The 27,304-nt window shown below is 37.6% G+C and overlaps 1 protein-coding gene across 1 annotated transcript in view; it reads right to left on the reverse strand.

Moving 5' to 3' along the window:
* Positions 1-27,304, reverse strand: part of TMEM163 (transmembrane protein 163) — a 93,562-nt gene that overhangs the window by 38,359 nt on the left and 27,899 nt on the right. The gene's annotated exons all lie outside the window — the stretch shown is intronic.

The following is a 27,304-nucleotide window of genomic DNA, read 5'->3' on the forward strand; positions in this document are numbered from 1 at the left end:
TTTGACAAAAAGCCTAAGGACAATTCACACAGCCCCAGGAAATGCTTCAAATCCCATCAAATCAGTGATTTCCAAAGAAAAAAGCATTAGTAGGAAAATTGACCAGGTCTGATTTTGACTGAATACTACCTCTAGAAAATAAACAAGACTCTAAAAATGGTCTAATATCTAGGAAAAAAATACTATTTTAATAATTTTACTCCATGCATCCTAATTCCATCCCCTCACACTTTCCAATTCTAGGAGATGCTGTGCAAGAAAAACACTTCTGGAGCCCAGAGGAATACCAGGGAAGAAGGAGGCAGCAAGGTAAGAGGCCATCACCTGGGACTTCATCAAACTGCAACTCTCCCAGGCTGACAGCCTGGCTATGCCAAGCTCTCAAACACTGAGCAGCTCCAGCTTCTTGCTGTGTTTTATAAAAGGACTACCTGAACCTGTGCTCCCTGAAAAAACTCACAGTACTCTAGTTCCAATATTCAGAGAGTCTGAAATACAACCTAAAAGGATTGATTTTACTTCTTTTTTATAAACAAATATCAGCTTACTAAGAATAAAAACAACAACAAACAAACCGACAAAACAGACTCAAAACGACTCATCAGTGACTTTGTAAATCTTAGGCTGACAAACACAACATCTGATTTTCAGTATTCCAGTATTCATTAGAACAGCTTGGCAGAACAGAGATGCTATGGTTTGACTGTTCTTTTCAGTAACAGCAAGTTGCAGTTCTGTGGCACTTATCTGGATAAGCAGAAAATAAAATCTTGGGAAAAATAACCCTTTTGTTATGGATCTAAGACCTAGCTGTGGCCACGACCATGCCACGTGTCACAAATATTTGGATTTTATCATTACAGTTGGCCAAACCAAAAAGAAAAGTCATCAAGTTCTTTTCCAGACTCCAGTTTTCTCAAAGTTGAAGAGTATTGAAACAGTTAGTGTAGATTCATGTCTCCCTCTCATTTTTAAATCATAATGTCCCACACTTCATCTCCTAGGTAAAAAAAGAGGCTATATTTCTGGGTCAGACTTGCCAGGCAAGAACTTGAAGAGATCCATCTGCAAATTTCAACACTTCACTGCATAATAATATATTACCTATCAAATTTTCCCTGTCTGCCTCCTTAGAGGCATGATTTCAAAAACTGCAGAACTTGCATTTAAAAAAAAGGGCATTCACAGGTACATACAAACTTGCAATGTTCCTGTCATTACTGCTTGCACATGATGCAGTTCAAAGCAACACTTTTACTCCTACTTCTATTTCTAGCCTGCCCCTGTAGTAGAATAACTCCTCAGTTTTCACTAAGTTGCCAGTTTCTTTCCTAACTCAGATCCTGACTTAAAACAAGCAAACTTTATGGTTCCTTTAAAAATGAATTTGTTCTTTCTCTGGGTGATGAACTGCATGCAGAGAGCCACACCTTATGTATGCTTTAGGGGACATATTTGTTGTATTTAAAACACAAGGTCCTTAGCATGAGAACTGTCTTTATTTTATGTATTCTACCCCAGCACTAAGACACAATCTGTTTGACCTGAGCTATCCAGAACAGTAATGAAAAACAAGTATTAACTAACAGTGTCACAAGTCTGCTCAACCTTTTTGCTAACTAGTGACTACAGCTCAGACTGGCACCCTACAATGCTAACTTGTAGTGGTAAAAGGCCATAATAAAGGTAGCAATGACCATTTAAGCACTGGAAAGATTTTTTTAATATTATTTATTTACATAAACAACCCATTTTTTTTTCTTTCAGAGTCAAATAACAACATTAAAGCACCTTCAGCCCTGACTTCAGCACGTTAATACTTCTAGCTGACAAGTACAGTCACAAAGCTCACCAGTAAGTCACCCCAGGTTAAATGGGATGTTTGTCCATGGATCCAGGCTCTATGGCAGTGAAAACATCTGCAGTATTGGCTTATAGGGTATCAGCCAAGACAGGTTGCCACAGACTGACCACACTAAGAATGACTGACTCCCACTGCAACCACTGAAGCTGAAAGGACTTCTAGGAAAGTACTTCCCTGGGCAAAGGAATAATCCATGGTCCTTATGACTCCAGTGTCCCTGCTGACTTCCAGGAGCAATTTGTGGCTCTGCAGGAATGGTCCATACAGGTTTGGCTCATCTCTCCCCTTCCTTCTTCTCAATATGCATTTACAGATATTCCCAGAGAAGCATGTGTTGTAAGAAAAACCCCAAAGATTCCTAATCTCCCTATTGAATCAGTACAATGGTGGGAAACAAGTAATGAGGAAAGAACAGAGCAGGCAGCTTAAAAATCCTGTGAGGCCACTGTGTACATTTAGCAGCTCCACTGCCATGACAGCAGGACCCTGCTTTTAGCTGGTTTATTGGCTTAATTGGACAACATTTTATTACCTCTACAATAAAGCAGATAATCCTAATGTATTTTCCTGACATTTGTAAACAGAACTTGCAAGCAATCAGAAACTAAAAATAGAGCCAGCACAGTAAGCCACAAATCTACCACTGCCTCCACCTGCACAGCAATAGCAGTTTGTGAAGTCTGCCAACAAATTGGTCAGATTTTGATGTAATTCCTTCACCCCTTACAAAGTGATTCCAAATAAAGAAAAATACCCCATTTCACACACATTCTACCCTCAACAAAATAATGGTTTTATTCACTTCATGGACCTCAGAAAAATCATGTAACTAGGGCCCTAACCCAACAAAATAGTTCCAATTTAACTCTTCAGCCATCTAGTCTCCCATCATCCTTTGTCAGATTTAATCCTTCTAACATGTGTTTCTGGAGAGACAGGACCTTAAAGAGACTCTGGACCTCTCATTTGCTTCTCTGCACTGGGAGAGCACCCTGGCACCTTTTTGTATAAAGGTAGGAGGCAACAGACAGGACAGAAAATTGACTCTGCCTCCAGTTGTCTCACCTCTGGGATGAGTCTGACTACAAATGAGAGATGGTACATACAAACAGCTCTTCCACCGGTCGTGGAATTCTCCTCTCACATACTTAGAAAGGGGAAAACTATTTTTAGGGAGCTCCTCTAGAAGGGACAGTCACTCCGTCACGTCTGCTTTGAAATTAGTCTTTTTGAAAGACGCTCTTGGATGTCAGCAAATAAAATATCATGGCTTCAAAAGCACATGACCTGCACTTAGCAGAAATCAGACAGGCAATTTGAACACTGCTGAAAATGTTCGGTTTATCTCTATATAACCACACATATCTTGAAGGCTGTACAGAGTCATGAGCAAGAGGAACTAGAAGTTGTGCTGAATCGGAAGTGAAACTGAAATCCAGTCTGTTTTCATTGTCTACTGTTGGTAAAACATCAAAAACAAACATTACAATAAATATTTCCAAATAAATCTATTCCAAGAAGAGAAACCCAAACAAGTGGTATTTTCTAAAATTCCCTCACGACAACTTAAGGCAAAGAAGAGACGTGTGATACTGTTAATACTTGTAAAAAGTGCTACAGATCAGGACCAACAGGCACAGATGCCTTTTCCCAGGTACCATCTCCCTTCTTCAAAATTCTAGTAGAGCAAAATTTGAGGATTTCTGCAATCAGCACAGCAGCTACAAATGGCTGCCCCACATCCAACATCTCAGACACAAGTCTGCCAGATACCTAATCTACATGGGGAGATCCAGAGCTATCCATCAGTGTCATGTTCCTGGATCCACATTTCTACCCCAAAGTCACTTGGCAAAATTGTACCAACCCTACCTATACAAAATCTTCAACTCATTTTCCTAGTTTATAATTGCTTCAACGTGGTAAAGACCCCTATTTCTGTGCAGTGCCATCATACCATTATGTGTGTATCTACCAAGTGGAAACTTAAATATAATGTATATCAAACCTGGATCTTCATCTCATTAGAATTTATGACCAGTTCGTAAAGAAGTCCCTAAGAGGGTTCATTTTCCACCTGCCTGAAAGGTGTCATAGCAACGCTGTGCACAATGAACTGCAGGGAAGTACCAGGAGACTTCAATCCTTGGGGAAGACCCAGTGGGAACTCAGTGCACAAGACTCTAAAGAGCCAGACATCATGTCCTCAGCTCTGCTTCTGCCTGGGCCATGACTGTTAGGTCAAGAACCCACTCTTCTCAAGCCTTGTGTTTTTTTAATTTCTGAATTTGTTTTCTGTACAAATTCTACACACTTCAGAGCAGGACCTGTATCTTCCAGTCTCTCTGCTGTCTCCTGGACTACAAGCAGGGTTGGAATTTCTGGATTATATATGTGTACAAAAGTAACAAAGCTAAGGAACCTAGGATGTATTATTCCCTTCCTTCAAACAGAAAGTACAATCCCACCAAAACTATTAAACAGCTTTACTTTTTCCTTTGTTTTATTTTTAAAGTCCGAGATCCTTGTCATAAATGACTCTACTGCTTAAAAACAATATACTTTGCTTCTTCCATAACAAAAAAAATCCTCAAGGCATCCTAAAAATTTTTGCAGATTCAGTGAGGTAATAAAATTTGGTATAGGAAGTTTTAAAGCTTTCCAAGAATATTTTTCTTTCCTTATCTATCATGCCAAATTGTTTTGATTATTTGTTTTCATCTATTGCAATGGTCAAACCTTTAGCAGCTGCAAACTTACATAACTTCATTGACTTCAGTGAACTACAACAGTGTATATCAGTTGAAGATTTTCCTCATTTCTTACTACAGAAGCAGTAGAGTTTCAGGACTTTGTGCAAAAGTTTTCCTTTAATCCACACAGTTCTTTCCAATTTCCTGACAAGTTAGAAAAAAAAGATTGTTATTTTTATTGTTATTGTAATCTCTGACTCCAGGATTTTCTATATTAAATCATTCATTTTTCAATGTTTCAATTTCAGAATTTTTTTAAAACTGATTTTTTTGTGGTTCTTGCAAAGAGATGTCCATTTTCCCTTAACCCCTTTATTTACATGTTTTTGTTTATATTTGTCTTGTGGCTTCATCTTTGCCTCATTGAAAAATATCAGAAGATTTCCATTTCAGGGTTAAATATTCACAACATGGGCTTTCATGCAGGTAGCGTGGATGTGGTTTTCTGAAACTAAATATTCACTACACCATGGTGCTCACCAATAGCAGCAATCTCAAAGAACAGCAAAGCAGTCCAGTCCTAAAGTTTACTTATCTCCAGGTTCACTTCTGTTTGATTTGCTTTCATCTTCCTATTTACTACCAAAAGAGCAGCCAGGCCTCCACTGGCATGTCCCACAAATGGGCCACAGTGGGCAAACTGGCACGGCTGTGCAATCCTGAACTCTGAAATAAAAAAAATAAAATAAAAAAAACAACAACAACAAAACAAAACCAAACAAAAACCCAAAAAAACCTAGAAAAAACTTACAAAAAACCCGTATAACTTTTCAAATCATGAAAACATTACCCATGTGGAGAACACAGTCCCCAAGAGCACACCTGCAATATAAAAAAACCTGAGCATGAAACTACTGAATGATGGAGACACATAGACACTGGTGGTAAATCTGCTCCTGATTTCAGAAAAAAAATAATGCCTGGGATCTCTTTTAACAGCTGCTGAAATACCTTCTATGTACAGCAAGCTTTCACTGCCACTCTTCAGTGAGTAGAACACTAATAAATGGCCAGCCAACTATACCAAAGCCATCAATTTTGTATGTCACCCTCTCCAGCACAGGTAGAGATGAACACCAGAAACCAGTTATTTAAGCAAAGCTGTTTGTGAAGCCAGAAATGAGGCAAGTCCCATAAGGCAGAGTTCACAGCAATTTCTCGGCCTGCTCAAAATCCCATGCAGGGACAATATTCCAGCATGTGCAAGCGCTGTGCAGGGCTGGGAGAGAGCAGGATCCCTCCTGTCTGGCATCCTACTGCTTCACACTCTGCTGTGCTTCCTCTCTCAGGTGCCAACCTTCTGTTTTCAAACAGGATCATCTCAAAAGAAGAACACAAACAAATCAGAGAAAAGGAGGACTTGACGTTTTTGTTTAGTTTTGGCTTTCCAGGGGGCAGGAACTAAAAGAAGGCCAATATGTTACAGCTCCAACTGAGCTTTATCAGGATACTGAATGTTGGCATTTAAGAATAGAAATAATAAAACTTGAAGGGCTGTAAGAAACTTCCAATTTTCCTTCTAGGTACATGGTGCAAACCTTCTGCAATTGAACATACAGGTGCATACTTTAATCTGTTGTATTTCAAATGGGGTCACTTAAATCACCCAAAATAACTCACTGCAATGACATTAGAGCACATTGTCTTTTAATGAAACTATGTATTATTGATGTCCCAACTCCAAATAGAAGAACTGAAATGGCCTAGAATATTGCAAATGCCTGTGACTGCACATTTACCAGGGAATTTTTTCAGCTTATACCTGCAGTCCACAAGCCTGAAACCAGCTTCCAAAAGCAAAGGAGGCAAGTTGACCCTGAACAGGGACAAGGAATGAGTGGTACCTTGGCTAAAAAAGCCATAAATTACCAGAAATGTTGAGTGATATCTGACACAGTCAACAGCTGCTTCTAAAGCCCTGTGACCAAGATTTGTAACTTGCTGTATCCAAACAAAGGCTATCCAGATTTAATGACCTGGGAGACTCTCCCATTTTTTGTGTCTTACTGACTGGAGGCAAAAGAAGCATTCAGGTTCTACTCAGCACAAAAAAAAAATTATTCTTGGGAGTTTGAGCAGTTGATTTAAAAAAATTAACAGAACAAGCCAGAAGACTGAGGCAAAGACTTTTATCCGACCTAAAAAGGTTTCTGGAAGCTTCACAGAGATTCAACAAACTCGTATTTTATACATGTATCCCCAAACCTGGAACAGCTTGGACATAGGCCAAGCATTATTACCAGTCATTGGAGGTTTTGAATTGTTAATAAAAGAGCTGAAATATTGTTGTTATTCTCAGGTTCTGGTAAGCTCCTGTTCTGTGGTCGCATTAGAAAGATGGAGAGATCCTTTCAAAAGGATAATTAAAGGCAGACATTGTTCAAAAGCTCAGATGTATTAACACAGAATTTACCTAAAAAGGATTCATGTTAACTGCAGCGCCACCAATAATAAATATATAAATATCATTGGTTGTGCTATGTATTGTGCCATGTATCGGTCTCTATAAGGAACAAAAATATTGTTAATTAGCTTTTATTTAGAACCAAAGCACATTTAAAAGAGCATAACCAATGAGAATTGCATCCCCTACCCCTGAAAAGGTTATTTGTCTCCATTACTGTAAAGAAGCCGAGTGGTTTTCCCTTTAAAAAGATGCTCAACTTGAGTTTGCCAAATTTAGACTAGAAGAAATATATCACAAAAGTTCAAATGCCAAAGCTCCAGATTCAGGGTGGGTGGTTTTTTGGTGGTTTTTGTTGGTGGGTTTTTTGGGTTTTGGAGGTTTTTGTTGGCTGGTTTTTTTGGTTGGTTGGGTTTGAGTTGGGTTTTTTGTTGTAGATTTTTATTGTTCTTTATTTTTATGCCACTATTTCAAACTCGACTTTAGTGTGAGCAAGTTGTGGTATGTCAGAAATCAAGAGCATTAAAACGAATCATAAATGCTGCTATTAAAAAATTAAGTCCCATTTGACATAAATAATTGTCCAGTAAGACCTAATTCTCAGCATGCTGCAAGGATTCAAACCACAGGCATTATGGCACATTAACAGGAAGACCTCTTCCTTAGTATCTGCTATCCACAATACAATACAGATGAATTTTCAACTTACAAACAAATAGAAACCTACCAGATGATAATATTTTTGCTGGAGTTTCGTGTGATTTCAATATACAAATTTTTGATCAAAGGTCTTTTTTTTCCCCAAGAATTTCAGTAAATTCTAATCAGCTCAACAGATGAAGAATATAATTGCAAAAGTTTTTACTTACCATGAAAAGTTTTCCAAATAAATTATAGTCTATTTTACTTTATGGATTTTAACTTTTTCATTCAGTTGTTGTGGGGAGAAAGTTATTGCTTTTGAGGTCATTATAGAGGTGTGACTATTATGTTTACAGTTACCTGAAAAAAAAACCCAAACCCAAGAACTACAGTAGTCTTCCTATTTCACTGGTAAGGAAACAGAACTGGATCAGGGATCACAGGACATATCTGAAGGATCCAAAATAAGTTTAATAGCCAGAAGAACTGAACTCTGAAGAGAGAGCATAACTGTGTGGAAAGGCAGGTAGGTCCAAGTGGTTGGTACAGTCTCACACATCACACTGCCAACCCTTAAACATTCCCTTTTCTAGGATTCTTATCTATAAAATGGGATAAAAGTACTTCCACAGTTCAGGACATTATACACAGAGAACATCATTTTACTGTATGGAAGGATGTAGTGACTCTGCAAAGACTGACAGCAGGTCTCAGGAATACCTCACCTATTTGAACAAACTGTTCAGCATTGTGATCTGCCTTTTATGACACTTCACATTCTCAAAGCCCTGCTTTAACTTTTAAACTGCAAACTTTAACTATGGAAAATGGTAACCCAATTAGAAATGATCTCTGGGATCTTTATGGCATTCTCACAGCTTAACAGTTGTGAGAGGCTATTTTTATACTAAAAGCATTTGAACAGACTTCTGAAAATCAAAGCAGACTTCCTTTTATAGAGAATTATAGCAGTTGTTCAGAAGTGTATCAAGTGCTGAAAAAAACATTCATATTGAAAATAATTTGGTATTGCCCTTTAAGTTGCACTAGTACAATGTATTTATAATTATTGAAACTGATGTGACTGGTGCACCCCCATTGATGGGTCATTACAAGCTCATTTTTGTCCTGCTGAAACCTCTAGAACAAGAAATTCAGTGAGAGTCATGAATACAAAGGGGACTATTTTAAACATCCTTCATTTTAGATGCCTTTGAAAGTTCTGAATTTGGAACAGAGCAAAATGAGTCCATATAAAATTGTCAGTTGGACACCAAATAATGAAGAACTCAAAATAATTATGAGAAAGAGTTATTTTAAATGACATTGAAACTCAGGTACATGAGAAGATAATACAGGCTGATACTTTAAAAAAAATACCAACATTTCTAGCATAACCTTTTATCTGTGTTCTGTTTTCTTATGAAGGTAAAAGAAAGTATTTTCTTGGCACTTTCCTTGATATTTTTATCTGGTTCATCCCTTAACTCACAGGTGGTTAAGTCTTGCAGTGCTGTTCTTGAGGAGGATAAATAGAATAAATTCTCTTCACACATACATTTGGGATTTAGAAATCTAAGACTGGTTGGAGCCCATCCACAGCTGACCCTTGTTCAGCAGATCCTGGGACAAGGAATGGTCACTATAATCTGGAAGTTGAAGGTCGCAGATCATGATCTGATGCAGATCTGCCCCACGCAGCTGAGTCCCTCTGTCATCAGTAGGAGCAACAGAGGAGAGATGCAGAGATTGACAGGTTTTTCTTATCATAATAAAAGACAGAGGAAAAGAAAAAAGAAAACTCAAGGCTTATATTCATTTTTCTATGCATGGCCCTCCTGGATGTGCAAAGAATGGACCAAGGTGTGTGAACACAAGACCAGGAGAAATTCACACTCACGACATTTCTGCCTCGTATAAAATGTTTGTTCTCTGAGCATTTTAATGAACTTAGAAATATGAAAACCAAGGAAGATTGGAACTGAAAAGCTTTGGTTTTTGAAAAGATAATTAGTTTTCTTCACAGCCTTTTTCATCACCCCTATCAATTTAAGAGACAAGACACGTATCATACTACCCCCTGTTTAATTAGATGGCCAGTGAGCTGCTCCAGAACAAAACCAAGCTGCCAAATACAATTAAGCAGGCTGCCAGAATATAACACAATAGTAGAGATTTTCCCTTTTACAAAGGGAGATTAGGAATGCATACCATGCCAGACATCTCAGTGACTTAGTGGAAAAACTTTAAGACCTGGTTTTAACTAGACATCTAGAAAAACCCAGAATTCTAATATTCCAATTTAAAGTTGCTTTTTGGTGTGAAAATTTTTAGATACCCCAACTGGCTGTGGGAGAGGACACCTGATCAGGCTTCTCCAGCTGTAGACACAACCTGTTTTAGTGTGTAGGAGCCTGAGGGCCTGTTCTCAGAAGGGAATGTGCTGGGCACAAAGCACGTCATGCTAAGGACATCTCTACATACTGCTAGACAGCTCTTCCATAGCCCTTTAAATCCTTCCATTTAATCTTCTGTTTCAACAAGTAGAAGTTCAATTCCTGCCATGTAATATCTTAAACTTGTAAAATTCTCGCAGAGGCATTCCCACACTAAAAAGAAGTATGTTCAAGAATTCCTGTATGTGGTGTATCTGACAAAAATTCAAACCTGGAAGAATTATATTGGAATAAAGTAATATTTATTTTGAAACTGAGGGTAAACTGGAAGAACTGTCAAAATTTCACCCAATAAATTTTACTGGCCCATTTTCCTAACAAACCTACAAAATGCCAAAACAACGATGGTAGTTCTGAGTCAGCAAGTATTTTCATAATTTAATTTTACCTCAATACTGTCCTTTCAATATTTATTTGCATTTACTATATTGTCAGATAGTTTGTGGCAGTTTATCACCTAGATGGTTACACTGTAAACTCATTTCTGTAGTCACATAACTGGAAAGCAAGAGATGACTGGAAATGTTACCTTATTTATTTAGCTGGACCAAATGGCAGATTTTGTCACCTATTTTGTATATTGTGTCATGGGTTCTGATCAAAGTAACATTTAAATGGCTTGCCTATCTCTGATAGGGAAGATTATGTTATTTGCACAAAGCAGTGAAATAGTCCAGGTAACTACAAATAAAATCTATTGATTTCAGCTCAACAATTAAGAGATAGCAGATTCTTGCTTTATTTCTCATCCAGCTTCCAGAATGCAAAGAAATCTTAAATTTTGGAGTGGATTATTAGTGTTCCTTTCACACAAATCACCAAGCAATGAAAATTCACCATTCTTATGCAAATTTAATTAAACAGTCAAGTTCTGAACACAGACAATTCCTATAAATAAATCAAAAGTCAGGAAGAGAAATGAAAAAGGAAATCCTCTGTGTTACCTTTTTTATCTTTCTAGGCTGAAATATAAACAAACCTGGGGAGAAGCAATGTGTGATGGTTCTCTGTTAAATGTAACTGGAAGGAATTGCAGACCCTTCAGACAGATCTCTTCCTCAGACAATGTGTTAATCTTAACAATCTATTGCCGAGGGCTGCAATAAAGCAGCCTGTCATCAATCCTACCCCAGTGTTGTAGTGTGGAGATGCTCTGATAGCAAGGATGCCACAGACACGCTGTACACACAAAACAGCACAGCAGTCAGGCTTGGTGTACGACTCAAGAGCAAATCCAATATATTAAGTTAGCTCTGGGCTCGAAGTCATTAGGCAAAAATTAAAATGAGATGTGACTCTTAATAACAAATTTCCTTTGTTCTGTGTTTTTAATTAAGGTCTGTTAGCAGCTTTTAAATACAATTATTCTGAATAAGCCCTCTTGCAAACAGGTAATGCACATTTTCTAACAAAAACATTTTAAAACTCTGGCAGTTTTCTTCCAGTTGTGCAGTCTTGACAACAGGCAGCAGGAAACCCTATCCAGCAATTCAAGAGACCAGGAAGAATGTAACAATTTTCCTGATGGATGCAGAGTTGTAAAGCCAAAAGAAAAACCACTTAATGATTGGCATACCACACTGCTTTGCATCTGTCCAATTTTAGAGTAATTGGCTTGACACGTCTACTGCTAATTCTGATCAAAGTAACACAAGACTTGCAGTCCTCTCTCTATGAGATGAGCTAAATTTATTTGGACAGAAAATAGTCCAGATAGTATCAGAAAAAAATATGATGATAAGACAGGGGGATATTACAAAGTCATACACTGCTATTTATAACATGTAATCACATCAATAAAACTCGAACTACATCAATCATTTTTTTCTGTTCCATGCACAACTACTCCAAGAAGCAAGCTCTTGAAAAATCTTACAGGTATATTCCCAGGATAAAACCTTCTATGTCAAGCAGCATACACATTTTCTTTTAACATACAAAGGGTTTCAACTCTTGCTGGTTTTGCTTTTCTTTCCTGTTATGCAGGCTTCAAAACCAAGAAGAAAATTCTACATTTCAGAATATAGGGAATGTTTAAAGCAGAGCTGACATGCCCTTGACTTGCATGCAAAATGACTTTTCAGTGGAAGATACCAACAATCCATGGAATCACCTAAAATATCCTGGCTTAATTTTTCTGAAATTATAAGCATAGTCTCTGAAAATACAGTTTTTCAAGGTTTCTGCAGTAGCCCTTCTGAAAAGGGAGTTGACTTTGAAAGGACTAACATGTCTCCTACAGTCATGACACCAACAGTTTTAAAAATTGTTGTTGTCAACAATATATTTTTTTAAAACATTGTTTCAGATTATTGAAAGCAAAAAAAACCAACCCCCCCCCACACACCTGCACACATACAATTTTATCATTCTTATCTCTTCAACTGATCTCCTTTTACAAATCAGTCAATATCTATTCTCTGGCTCCATACATAAGTAATGATGGGGGTTGGGGTTTTCTTCATCTGTAAATCTTATTGAGAATAGTTGCTTGTTTAAGAAAGCGGAAACCTAGAATTACTAACAGCAGAATGCTGGACTTGTGGTTAAAAAAATACAATGGTCTGAATTTGTAGTCAACAATCCTGATCCTTGAACCTGAGATCAACTTACTAGCAGTGGTAGGTTCTGTGATGAGAATTGTAACACTACTGTGGCATTGCAGATTGACCAGAGATGTCTGGCTCACTATTCCCACTGTGACAGACTTAGTGTTTCCCTTCTTTGGCGAGGAAAGGCTTTAAACTTCCTTGGCCTGATGCACCAACACAGCCCCAGCCCAATTCCCTCCATGACGCAAACGCCGCTGCCCCTGGTGGTTTCACCTCCCTGCTGCCTGATGAAGAGAATGTGTTCCTTCCACAAAGCCTTCCAAGCCAAACCAGGTATTTCATATTCAATTACAGCTCTGGTTATGTGAGACTATTCACTGCTTTTGGTGACCTCCCTCACAGGTGGGACACCCTTTGAAGTTTACAAGTTATTGGACTGTGTTCCCTGTATTGCTCTTACTCCGTAGCTGCCTGCTGGTCAGAGCCACAAGACAATGCTAAGTCTGCTCTGCCACAAAAAAGACATTGCAGTAAGTTCATTCAATGCTAAGTCTGCAGCCACAAAAAAGACATTGCAGTAAGTTCATTCAGCCACTTTGAGGGAAAAATCAAGGACAAAATGAGCAGCGTAAAACTAATGTAAATGATCTGAAGTTAATGTGTCCAAGCACACATATTAGATATTTTTGTGGTGAAGTTATAGAAGAGTCTAACAAATATTTCCCTCTACCCCCAAGCAGATCAACTCTCAATTCAGTAGATATTACTGCAACATTCAAAGTAATATTACATTAAATAATATCATATGAGAAAAGTAGCTTCCTTTTGGAAAACGGAAAGAACAAGTTACTTCTTTATCAACTTTGCAAAGAAAATTACCATGTGTTGTGGAGTACTAGAAATTCACCTCACAGTATATTACATGGTCACTTTATTGCATACATAGAAGAGTCCAGACTGTGTAAATTTACACCATGTTCCTCAGATATGCTTATTTATTTATACAACTTGATTATCTAGCCTTCATACAACTGACTGTGTTTGTAACACTCAGCCCAAATTTAAAATTTCCCATTATGAAGAGTGTGGTAAAAAAGTCTAAAAATTTCCATGGAAATTATTTAGATAAGTTGATCAATGATAGTGCTGGATAAAAGAACACTTACAATTGAAAACATTATTTTGCAAATATATTTTTGACATACTGGAAAGATAATATCCTTTCTTCAAATGAGAATATGTAACACCTTCTCAAGTATCCTAATAACATCCTTTTGCATACTAGCTCTGAAAAAATATCCTGCTGTACGCTACTTCATCTGTCAAAGAATAAAATGTCTAAAAAGAAATTGAAAGGAAAGGCCAGAGAGAAAAGATTAATTCAGAGCTAGAGCTGAGGCTCCTCTGGGGTAGGAAGTAGGAATGACACAGCTGCTCCAGATGGAAGCCATAAGATTAGTCACAGTTCACACGTAAAGTCTTGAAAGGGCTTTAGAACAATTCTGAAATGTTTTCTGCAGTAAGGGATGTATCTTTCTACATGAAAGGAGGGGATCATTCCAAACATACATAGTATAAACAGTTAGACCTACTAATGCTTGTAAAATGGATTTGCAATCTCCTAGATGCCAGAAAGCTCTTATGACATAGAAGTCAATATTTATAGTGTACACATATTTATAGGCTCATCATTTCTAAGGAAAGCATTATTTATTTCTGGCCTCCTTTGCATTTTTTATAAATATATGACAAAAAAGAAGAGTCATGATTCAGGATCAGTCACGGGTAGACTACAAGCCCACCTTCTTTGCTGTGGCTTATGGTACTGCTCCATACACTGAGTTATCAGCCACAAGCCTGGACAAAGTATCCAAAAGGGATCTTGGGGTGCAACTCTCCCAGCTGTGTTATCCAAAGGTCTGGCATACAAATTACTTCTTGGAATGACAGTAAACTTTCAACAGACATTCCAAACAGATGTATTCAAAACCCTGACCATAGTTTGATCTCAATCACAATAATTCAGAGGAGGAAATGATCAAAAACCTAAATCGTATTTCAAAGTCTCCATTTATTTACTTTCTTTCATTTGTTTTCTTCACATGAATATATAACAAAACCATCCCTCTTTTGTATAAAGGACTTCTTGGGAATTTGCTTTTTTCATTGGGCGTAACAGAAACAAAATGACAGACTGCTCCCTGGGCAGCTGTACATTAAAACCAACGCTGATTCCTACTTGATTTCTCTATAGGAGATATGTTTTCTTTTACCTACATCAACAGGTTTCAAATCCTACAATTGGAATTATGACCGAACTCGTCCACTGGCATGGCTTTTAATATTCTCCTAATTTTCAGGCTAGAAGAAATACCTGTGTTCACTTGTGCTTGTGTTTTTGATTAATCTTGCCCATTATTAGATCAGATACCTCATCCCTCTGTGACTATGTCTTGCATCCACACTGTCCAGGGTTGGACTGGCCCACATCTCATCTCACAGTGATACAGCCCCAGCCCAGGACTGGGACTTCTGCACAGAGATCTGATGGTGAGTGACTCACATGCATTTATAGAACACTTTCATCAACACTAATTTAATTTGAAATATCTTCAATCTCAGAGTCTCAATAGACAATGACTTGTTGGGGTGTGCATACTGATAAACCAGGGCCCAAAATGAGTCACTTCATTAAGAACTGAGTAATGACTTCTAAACAATTACTGCTTTTGTTGCAAATGAGGCATTTACTCAAGGAGCAAATACAATCAAGTAATAAGAGGTGCTTATCAGGAGTTATTAAGTAAATATGATGGTTTAAAGAAAATTATGAATGATTTTTGTTGATGCTGTACATTACTCAGTGCAAATGATTTTCTCAATTGTTTCTGCTATTATTTTATGTCATGAAACAACAAGCAACAGTGATTATTTGATCCATATCTTTGATGTTCTTTAATAAATTCAGGATTAAGAGTTTGCAGCTTTATACTGAGACAAATGGAATCAATAAATTCTTAAAGTCGACTGTGAAAGAAATTGTAAAAACAGGTGTTGGCATTTGGGAACTGCAGTGCTGAACACAGAGCAGATGATTAATTTCATGACAGGTACCACAGAAAGTCCTTAAGAGAAAAGCTCATTGAGACAGCCAGAAGAATATGCACATGAAACAAACCACAACAATTTTATAAATACTCAGTAAAATTAGACATTTAAAATTAATTCAAACTGGCTGTACATGTCAATCCAGTTTCCCTTTATAATTCCAGTTCCACCTATCTAAAATACAAGTCGTCACCATCTATTGATACAATTAGTTTGTCAGATTTAAACAGGAGTCTGAATTCGCATTCAGCAACACACAGATTCAGATTTTTACACCTGAAGAAAGGGTCAAACATTTACAGTCACTTTGATTATTTGCAAATTTAGATCTGACATTAGTCACACTGGAATAGCTGGGCCTTTAACACCGTGTGATGTTCAGACAAACTCCCAGAAAAGCCAAAAAAGCTGCTGGTGCTAAATTTTTTTTTGAATTCCTGTCTGGCAGCTGACCTGAAATGGATGTACAGCATCTGTTTCCTCTCAGCACCACTTTTAACTTATACAGTTCCATACCAAGAACATTCTCAGTTCCTTATAAGATTAACTCTGTGGCAAAGTTCTGATCCATAGGCAAAATAACTGTCAAAATAAAGCACATCAATAAGGTATTGGTTCATCTTTAAACTTCAAAAGAAATACTTAAGAATCCATGTAAACGTTTACTACATTCAGGATAATGAAAATATCCTTTCTTTCTTAAAGAAACCACAATGAAGCTTTGAAGAACATATTGAATATGTAACTACCTTTTATTTTACAAGTCGACAGAAATGTTGGCTAAATAAAAATATCTAGCAACAGCATCAAAGAAAACCCTATATAACATCATTACACAGATTTGTATAGATTGTTACAAGTGTCAAAAGACAGAGAAATGTCTGCACTGCAAGTCCTGCAGAGAAGACGAGTTCCTAAAGAATTTGGTCAATTAATTATTTACCTTGATGTTACTTTAAAGATGCAGGTCCTCTCTATTATATATTTTATTGCAATGTGGTCTTGTGGCACATAACTACATTAGTAGAACGTGACTTACACAAGCCTGTATTCTTATTTTTCTTTTGGTTTTGGGTTGTTGGGGTTTTTTTTGTTTTTTGGTAGTACTGCAGAACAAGCACCATCCCCAAAGCTGCTCAAGTAATGAAAAACACAGCAAAAACAACTGGCCAAACCCACTCCCTCAGCCCCTACGTGTCACTAAGAATTCCAGAAGCTGCAAGGAAGTACTGAGCTCAATTCACATCGAATCAAATGCAAACCAGTCACTTTTATACATCTTCCAACTAAAGAAAAGGACCAGTTTAGCACAGAAAAGTGCTGAACACGTTTCATGTGTTTTCCTTGTACAGGCGCAAATACACTTGCACTGGGAGGAGGGAAAGTAAACCAAGCTGGGCTGACAGATATGGCAATGTGCTACATTTGTAGGAACATAGGATGAAAGAAGTAGAGTTGGCCTAAAACATCACAGACAAGGAAGAACAATCACACTTGTCAACATCCATCACCAGTAGATCCTTTCTCAGGTCCCAGCCTTGTGTCATCAGCAGAAAATGCTTCAGGTGGGGGAAAGCAATTGGAATTGTATGCAGGCTTGAAAAACATCTTCAAACCCACCCACCCAAGGCCAGCTATTCTTTTGGTATCTCCCACAATATCTGCTGTCAAAGTAGAGGGGGAGAAGCAGAATTTGGCTTGTTAGGTAAGAGGGTCAAAACAATAGACGAGCTTGGACAAGACTAAGACTTGTGCTTTGTCCATTTATGGCACATCTTCAGCTGTTGCCATGACAACACTGACATCTCCCCATGCTGGGAAGTGCTCTTAGTTTAAATATTGTATAAATGAACATAAATCTTTTATATATCCCATGCAGCTATTGTTTGTGAAATGGGGGCAGTATTTCTCTTAGTTTTATTAGAGGAAGAAATATTATACAGATCAGTCATGCTGCTATTCACTGAACATTGAAGAATTTCAGCAACCCAAACCAGAAAAATGTTAATATTTTATTATGAAAAGCAGTATATAAGGTGTTCTGTATCTTGAGCACAGGAATCTTTGTACAATGGCTGAAACGATGGTTTTAAGTAATTTTCTGTTCTGAAAAATTCAGGTGTGTTAGAAAATGAGACCTTCACAATAACTTATTTTCAACTAAGAATCTTAAGGTAAGTTGAGTAAATTTTTTTTTCAGATGTTTCAATATTCTAATTGAACATTTTGTGGAGATTTCTAATTAACAAGTTTTTATATTTTTAATTCCTTTTGGGTATTAATCATAAATATTTAACATTTTTTAGGATAAAAACACTCCCATCTGTCTCTAGCTGAGTTTCAAAACACAAACATGATGACATGCTTTCTCTCAGGGTATTCTGCACACGAGAATCTTATTATCATGTACATGTAAACCTGTAACAGTGATTCCATTATTTTTAATTGTACGCTCATAAAAATATTTGAGATAAACCTAGAAATAAATGACATCTTCCTAGTTTTCTGCGTGATTAAAGACATTTTAGAACAAATACGAAAAGAGAAAAAAGAACAGTCAGTCCTTTAAAAAAAATCAGTAGTTTTCCACTGCAAAGGCCCATAACAGAAATCAGCTTCTTGTGTGAGCTCTCTATCCTGTACCCTTTTTTTCATGCAGAGAGTATGGAGTTTCTACTAATCCCTTATAACACATATGTATATTTTTTATTACTTAAATACGTGTATTCCAGAATAAGATGACACTGGGAAGCGGGGTATTTTTGTTGGCAAATACACAGCAATGTTGTAAAGACCTATAAGGAAATGCATTAAATAAGGTCAGACTCATCTTTAATCAACCCCTGCATTTTATTTATAGACAGGCACATAGATAGATATTTCATCTTCTCACTTTTCTTTTAGGTTCACTTTTCCTGGCTGCTGTAGCATTTAAATAGAGTTAATCAGTTCCCTCCAGAGCAAAGGCAAGTACTATAAGCAGAGCTGCATGGCTCAAGGGATGTTCAGCAAATGTGTTCAATCAACACTTGCTCCTTCTGGAATAAAGAGGATGTGACTCTGCATCAGATTTAGCTCTTCTCTACTGTTTGAATAGTGTGGCAGTCTCTGTCTGTGCCATAATATGATTTGGACTGAGGGGAAAAGGCCAAAGGGTTATTCTAAAGCTGTATTGAAATGCCCAGTTTTCATCTAATGAGGATTATCTGATTTACATCTGAAAACCTGTACCCACCACAAACTACAAAAGAAGGCACGTGCAGGGCTGGAGCTGCTGGTGGGAAGGCAGATTTAAATTTACTCTCCCAGGACTCTCATTTATATGAGCATGTCAGTTATTATCACCGGAATAAAAATTTATTAAGCAAATTAATAAAATCTTGAATCTTGATATTATCTTTTTTTATCTGATTAAGTTTTAATTATAATTGAAAATAGCAAGCTTATCAACATAGCATTTGCTGGTACATGAGATGGTGTGTTGCTTTAAAAGGTGAGAGTGGAAAATAAGTTAAGACATAATACACATTAAAGAAAGGATCCTGATGAATGTCACTAATGAATAAGTATCAAGTAGTAGTCCTGATTCTGTAAACCCCCACAGAAATTGGCAATTTCAGCCATGTTTAACATCTCCTTTAAACTGGCTAAGATTACACAAATTCTTATAAGTAACGCTCTCTGTCATTACTTTAGTAGATTACAGGTTAATTATGAAAAGATTTAGAGCCTTCCCAACCTCTCACTTTACATCCCTGAAATCCATTAAGGAAAGAACAGAGGGCCATTGTGCATGCAGACACATAGGTTGCTTTCATCTCTAGAGTCAAGCTGCATGACTCCAATTTCCCATTAATTAGATAATCTTTCAGAGGATTATTTGCTAATTATCCTCAGTAGGTTTCCAGCACATTAAAAAATACACAATGGGGAAAAATATACAATGAGAGACTTCTCCAAAAAACCTGACTGTGGAGAGTAGTACTGGAATACCCCACAGATTCTTGGGGATCCTTTAACCATGACATTCCAGGTATAACAACTTAGTTGTGTTAACTGCTCCTGGACAAGAGAGCAGTACCCAGGGCCTATCAGACTTCGAAAACATCCAACACCAGACAGGACTTTGAAATAAGATTACTTGATTAAAAAGCATGTTTAAGCATCTACTTGACAGATTTGTAAACAGGTGCAAAAAATAAGTGTGGTATCTAATAGTTACGTGTCATTTATTAGCTGTGGGAATTTCCTTCTTTTTCATCCTGCTAGCAGAGCCAAGGACAGACACAGGAGGAATTTTTGCACCTGTGATGACCAAGCAGCAATTCCTAGATGAAGTCAGTTTTCCATGCAGTCTCTCCCTAAACAGAAACACTTGCTTGGGTGGGAATTTTCACTTGTAAACCCTCCTGTTAAGAACTAATTAATCTGTCAGTTTTTCCTGTAATGTTTAATTTTGACACTAAATTCAATCAAGAAATATTTGCAATTTCCTTACTAATGAAATGCTATTTGTGGCAGTGTTATGATGCTACACGATGGTGCTTTTCAAACATGCAACCCGTTCTGCCAGAGCTAAGAAGTATTAACATAGGGTTTATTAATAATATATACATATGATGCAAACAAGATTCATTCTGCCAGAACAGCTTATGTCTTGGTACATAATACATATTTTGGCAACCCCTTTTCACACAACATGGTTAGTGCCACTAAGAAGTGCACCTTAGCTTCTGCTTATGATAAAAACTATCTGTGATGGATGAATTCAACTTGAGGATTCTGATATATTTGGGCAAGGTTACAACTTTATCAGTATTTCCAGGATTTGGAGGACATGATTTTCTGCACACTCTTACTGCCTATATGCTTTTAGTAATACTACATAAATAAAGGTATTAAAATGACTCAATATACTGGTCAAAATGGGCTAAACAAGAAATGTTGAACTATTGCTTCCATTAGAGCTGAACATGTAGTAATAAACAAGCACTATCAGACAGCGTGTGCTTGAAGAAACCTTTTTTTTTTTCAGCCTTGCAACAACAACTATCCATTCTTACAGACTTTGTTTCACTTTCCTTCTTTCCCTCCCAAAGTTAAATCGCAGTTGCTGGATACTCATGTGACCAGCTGACACCAGAACTGTCTGGTTCTGGGATTTGAATTACTTCATGTCCACCAAATGCTACAGAGCTTGCATCCGTAACCAGTAAATATCTCCCAAAATGCTACTTAGTTAACAAATTAGACATCTGTAACCAGAAAGGATGAAACAGGAAGTAAGAGCTGTCAGACTTATCCCAGCAGCAGTAGAGTTTTGTTCTTTCACCTACTCCCAGCTACCCAAAACATGGCACAGAGTTCTGGCTGCTGCTGTCCTGGACTGCTCCGACTTGTGGCTGCCATTCCCTCCTCCATTTCCAAGGCATAACAATGTCAGTTCTGTTCCAGGATCTCCTACGCCCAAAATCTGAGCAGCAGTGTGCAGTCACATGACTTGATGCAACTGAGACAAGCAAAGTGATACCTCAGCCAGCTCTCCAGCAACCAAGGGAATGATGGATCGATGTTGGCAGCTGCAGACCACAGGCTTGTTTGCTGCTGAGTCAAGCATTTGCAGCACATTTGACAGCAGCAGACACAGCCAAGTGTGTTTAAGTTCCAGCAGCGTGGAAACATCCTGCCAGCAACTCTAGAGAGCCACAAATCCCCTAACAAAGGGATCATGGAAGTTCATTGGCCTCCAAGTGCTTACTGGATGTGAACTTTGGTCACTGAAGTCAAGAGAGCTATTCAGAGAAAGGGAAGCATTGGTTTATGCAGTTGTAGAATTTGGGTGCCTTGGGTATCCGTCAGAAATTTGGAAAAAAAAACATAAAAAAATACTGTGTACATGTCTATACGTTAAAAAAGCATCTACCTCTTGTGGTGATTTCCAGGAAAGGTAAAAATCCTTACCTCTAATAGATTCATAAATAATTCCTATGCTACATTTCTGGTGTAATGTGCTGATGTTTTGAGTTACTGCAGGTTGAGTATACTCAAGAAAATGCATATTACTGTCCTATAGCATTCCCCTGCTGGGACAACAAGAAGATTTTTTTAGTTTGACAGAAAGAAAAGAAAAATAGGTACAACTGCTCAATGAGAACTGATGGCTTAGCAGTAAAAGACGACTTTCTTAGAGCACTTTAGGGACCTCTAGATTAAGAGTGCATCCCACAGAACTGTCTGTGCTCCCTTGAGGGACTGCTTTCATAAAGAAGTAAGGCACCTAAATTTTGAAGTTAAAATAATGGAATAGAAGATATTCAATTCTTATGTTCTTTTTTATTTTCCCTTTCCAGTTGTCTGCAATGAAATCTAAGAGGCCTTGTATCAGATCCAATATGCATATTAGGGCAAAAGAAATATGTTTGATTTCTAGAGTAAAACAACGGGTACAAAGCTTCATATGTATAATAAGCAGTCTGGGAACACATTTCATTTTCCACAACAAAATCCCTATTACATATGCAGACTCTGAAACATAAATATTAATGTCAACAACAAAAATAATTTGTATTTATATCTGTTTGTGGGCAAAACAGATTCACTGAATAACAGCAGTCATGCCACTGTAGTCTATTGTAATATATAACTTCATAAAATATATTCAATATTCACCTTATAGGTAGGGTTTTTTTTAAAAACTCATTATAATCTCTCCAACAAATACTGGATGTTCTAGTGGTTTTTGAACTACCATATTATTGTAGTTAGTCCTTTCTCAAAAACAAGATATAAACCTGTAATATACTGTACGAGGTTGCTCAAATCAAAGCTAAGTTACAGAGGGTTTAGAAATAAAATTCTATATTTATATTATGCCTTTATATTATACCAAGAAAAAAGAGCAACTATGTACGGTCAAACAGATCAGATTCTACTTTACATTAAAAAGAAAAAACACTCACAAAAGACCAGAGTAAAATTTCTACATGAGTACAACTCTCATACTGCTCTGGTACAGTGTAGTATCAGTTTTGCTGCTGAAAATGCTTCTGCACACACTAAGTTTCCAGAACCTTACTTTTTTTCAACTCTTGTTGAGGAGTCACATGCAAATCTTTACATGATTTAACAACTTGCAGTCTAAAATCTTCCTGGAGACGGCAAACACGACTAGGCTGAAAATAAATTCACATTTCAATCGTGAAACAATTTCAATTCAAGCTCCAGCACATGCACTGAGGCAGCCCCATTTACGTTGAATGGTAACAAAATTTTAACAAATTTGAATAGATAAATGTAAATAAATAATATGTATAATATTGCTGCTGATTCTGAAACATATTTTTCTCAATCCTCCCCCTTCCTCCCAGCCTGATACTCTAAGAATACACTCCAGCAAATCTTGCATTTGTCAATGAAGGAGCAAAAAAAAAAAAAAAAAACAACAAAAGCTGTACAAATAAGGTTCCCTTTCTTACCCCCTCTATACCTAATTTTCATGATCACAATATGAATCTCATCCAATTGGCCTCGACCCTTCAATCCAGCCTGTCCAGATCCCTCTGTGAAGCCCTCCTGCTCTCCAGCAGAACAACACTCCCACCCAGCTTGGCGTTATCTGCAAATTTACTGAGAGTGCACTTAATCCAGACCATCAATAAAAATATTAAACAGGATTGGCCCCAGTACTGAGCCCTGGGAAACCCCACTGGTGACCTTCCTCAGTTGGATGTACATCCAGTAGTATTTTAATTCCTTAGATAATGACAGCCATGGACAGTACAGTTAAATATGATCCATTAAAATACATAACCACAGGAAGCTGAATTTAACACAACAGCCGTTTGCTACTCCTCTGCCAAAACAGAGCCTCAAAGGATTCCCAGTATCAAAAATCTGAATAAGAGGTGAGAAAAAAATAATTGTCTTGGAATCATTAATCTTCAGTGAAGGACCTTTACTGGTCAAGACTTATGGCAGCTGATGACAGCAGTATCATACTACAAATTAAAGGTAAAATCCTGGCTCCAAAGTCCTTGCCAAATTCCAACAGTACTTTTGAGCAATTCTTAGCCCTTCTGACTCAGTTTTTGAACTGTCAGTTGAGTGGGAGGTGTGAATTGAGGAAATGTTTTCATGCGTTTCCTCATTTAGCCATTTTTCCATAACATACATTGGCAGAGCTCAGAGGAAAAAAAAAAACCACTCTACAGACTGTTCACTGTTTTCTGAGTGAATTACTCAGCTTTTTAGCTAAGCCAACGCTTACACCTCCCAAGGTTTCCAGAAATGCTGAAGGCTGTAATTCTTACTCCTCAACACAAAGAACCAAAGCCCAGGAACGATTCTCTCTCTACAACCATATTTTTGCAGGTCCCTCCTCATACAGATAGCCACATGAAACCTCTTAAATGTCAAGCTTTTACTGGAAGGACTTTAATGCAAATTAGAAACATATATATGTGTACAAAATATCAATTATCCTCATCACTTAAATACTTATCATATCTTGAACTTCAGAAAAACTTGAGCAGGCTGGAGTAGGTAGCAATTCCAGAGCAATAGGGCAAAGATTCCTCCAGCATTCAGGCCAGGAGTTGGCAGTCTGATCTCTGGAGTCCCATTTCCAGCTCTGCTACTGCCTGTTCTGTGACTTCAGAGGTCATGATATACAGTGCAAAACATAACTCCTGTAGGGCCCAATCAGCTCAGTAAGTTTTGGCCTGCCTTTATGAATTCCTAAGAGAGAGAATAAGAAACATCCATCTGTCTTTGAAACATTTACTTGAAAGGAGATGAACCTTCAGCATTCCTTGGCTGCAAGAACAAAATATCAGGATTCAAGTCCTCACTACAGGATGAGCTTGGTTAGAAGGCAGAAACAAAGTGTCTGCCCAAAATTGACTATGCTAAAGAGGATGAAATAAGGGGAAGCAGAAAGAAACTTTTGAAACAAAGAAACATAGGCATTTGTAACAACAGCAGGGGAGCAGCGGTGGAAACAGCAGCATCCAAACCATGCCTGGCATTCCCAGGTGGGGACCCTGCATGCACATGACCTTGCAGGGTACCCAAGGATGTGTCTTAATGGATACATAAAGGAAGAACACCCACATCTCCCACTGGAGGGGTGGCAGCAGCTCCAGCACATGCCCAGAGCAGACTCATAACTCTTTATTTCTCTAATGGAAGGATGGGGGTGCACATATAACCTTGGGACGGTTAGGGTTAGTAGTTGACACTGCAAGTATATATTTTGTCTAACATTGTGGTTTATCCATTGCGTTGCTGACACTGATCCTTAATGTGCAATTTACTGATTGCCAGCTAATTACATGTCATCAATAAACGAATAAACCACTTTGATCCGTGTTTGATTTGATCTATGTTAACTGAGCAGTTTGTCCCTGCAACCAGCAGGGACAAACAAATGAAGTGCCACTGCAGGAAGAAGCCCAAAATTCACCATTGCCTAAATTATTACTCTAAATAACTGCATGTCCCCAAAAAAATGCCTTGGTGGGCCACGACATACATGGAGAGCTCCAGGGCAGACAGCATTCCCGGTCAGAACAGCAATGCTTCCCAGGTACACTGTAACCCCTGACACAGAGAAATACAGGCTATCATTGGATTTCTGAAACTCATTATGTACACAAACTATTTAAAGGCTTTTGTATTGCTGTGCTCTATTAATAGAATACTTTGCACAGTTTGGAGGAGAGCCCATACTCTAATAAATAAAAATTAACCTTGGTTGCAGTCACCATTGGGGAAAGTGCTTTTTAAGTACAACGTACCACAAGAATCCTTGGGATCTTCTCAGTTTGAGGCAATATCACTTTGCATAGCAACAGTCATCATGTTCAGTCTGCAGAAATGTATTTCAATGGATCTGTAAGCCTATTACAGCTGATTTTATTTAAAAGATAACAAGAGTAAAATAGCAGAGAGATAAAAACTAAATAGAAAAAAATAAAATCCAAATGCATTTTAAACCTAATCCTTTCCAGTGGGTCAAATTACTTATCTTTTTCATGTCTACCATTATGAGAGCAGTTTTCTGTTACACTGGTCTACTAATTGCCAGTCTCTCCACAAAATGTTGACAAAACAAAACCAAAAATAACAAACAGCAGAATACACAGCACTGATTTCTCAAGGGACCCATATATGTGTTGATGCATGACTGCAACATGAATAATTCAGAATCTTCCCATTTGAAAACAATTTTTACATAACTAAGGTATAAAACCCCCTACATTCATTAAGAAAGATTAATAGATGCAACTGCAAATTCAGGGATTTCTTATTGTCATTAGACTTGGTGGTTAGAATGTGAGTTTTATACAGGCAAAGAACAATTATCTCCTGTCCATGCTCTGCATTTTCTGAATAAATCACTCAATAGCTTTTCCTTAAATTGCATTTTAATGATATTGATTGTTCAGGTGTGTGAATTTAAAATACAACATTTAAAACACTATTAGGGTAAACAGCTAACTAAAAAGCTAAAAGGAAGCTTCCAATAAGCTGCAGCATGAAGTGTGTCAACCAGACAACAATATGCCATTTTGTGTCATACCACCACTGAATCTGAGCAATTGGGGTGTACACATACATGGTCCTCAGGGAATCATCCTGATCCATAAGAAAATGTTTAGCAGGAGGGAGCAAAGGCAGTGAATCCTACAACAGCCATCTTCTTTTGTCCTAGGGAAAGACATTCCCATTCTCTGCTTTTAGGAAACAATGGTTGATGGTGTACATTATCAAGTCCTACAGTGGACTTCAGTTATGCCAGGGCACTCCCAATTATCACAAGGATGCTGAAATTGGGGTGGGGATGGTAAGGGAATCAAGAGAGAGAAATGCTCCAGGCTGCTGTTTCTGTAGTGTCTTAAGTCCAGTTAACCACGCTGAATTCAGTTCAAGTAGACATCAGCAAAGTCCTATGAAGTTGTCTACTATATTCTGTCACATGAGAGCTGGGAAGGGATGATGTTCAATTATTGGTTAGCTTTAAATATTCTTTTATAGCAGAAAATGTGCTTATTCTTCCAAAGTGCAGGCTCTTCCAAGAAAAAAAAGCACTGAACCATAAATCCCATAACCTTTTGTAAGTGATTCTTCTAATATCAAATAAGGTTAAATGAGCCTCACTAAAGTGATCCTATTGATGTATTTATGTTTTGTGTTTGTGGCCTTTGTGCTCCTCTGCAGAGTCCAGTAATGACAATAGGGCAATTCAATATACTTGCACTACCCAGTATTATCCAATTAGCAAAAATATCAAGCCCAGCTATCAAAAGCTCTGTCTGATGGTTATGATCCATAAATTGTATCACAACAATCTAAGGGCTGTCTGTGCAACTTTATCAGATTTTTAAGCATTTAAATGCATTAGAAGAGCAAATACTGAAAAGTACTCAGGTTCCTCCTGCCAGATTGATTGATATCAGACATCTGCTAAGTTTTAATTCATCACTACTTCAGAAACAGCACAAACACGGATCAACAACTTACAG

The sequence above is a fragment of the Lepidothrix coronata genome, unplaced genomic scaffold (genome assembly GCF_001604755.1).
Source record: "Lepidothrix coronata isolate B3197 unplaced genomic scaffold, Lepidothrix_coronata-1.0 Scaffold275, whole genome shotgun sequence".
Lineage (NCBI taxonomy): Eukaryota > Metazoa > Chordata > Aves > Passeriformes > Pipridae > Lepidothrix > Lepidothrix coronata.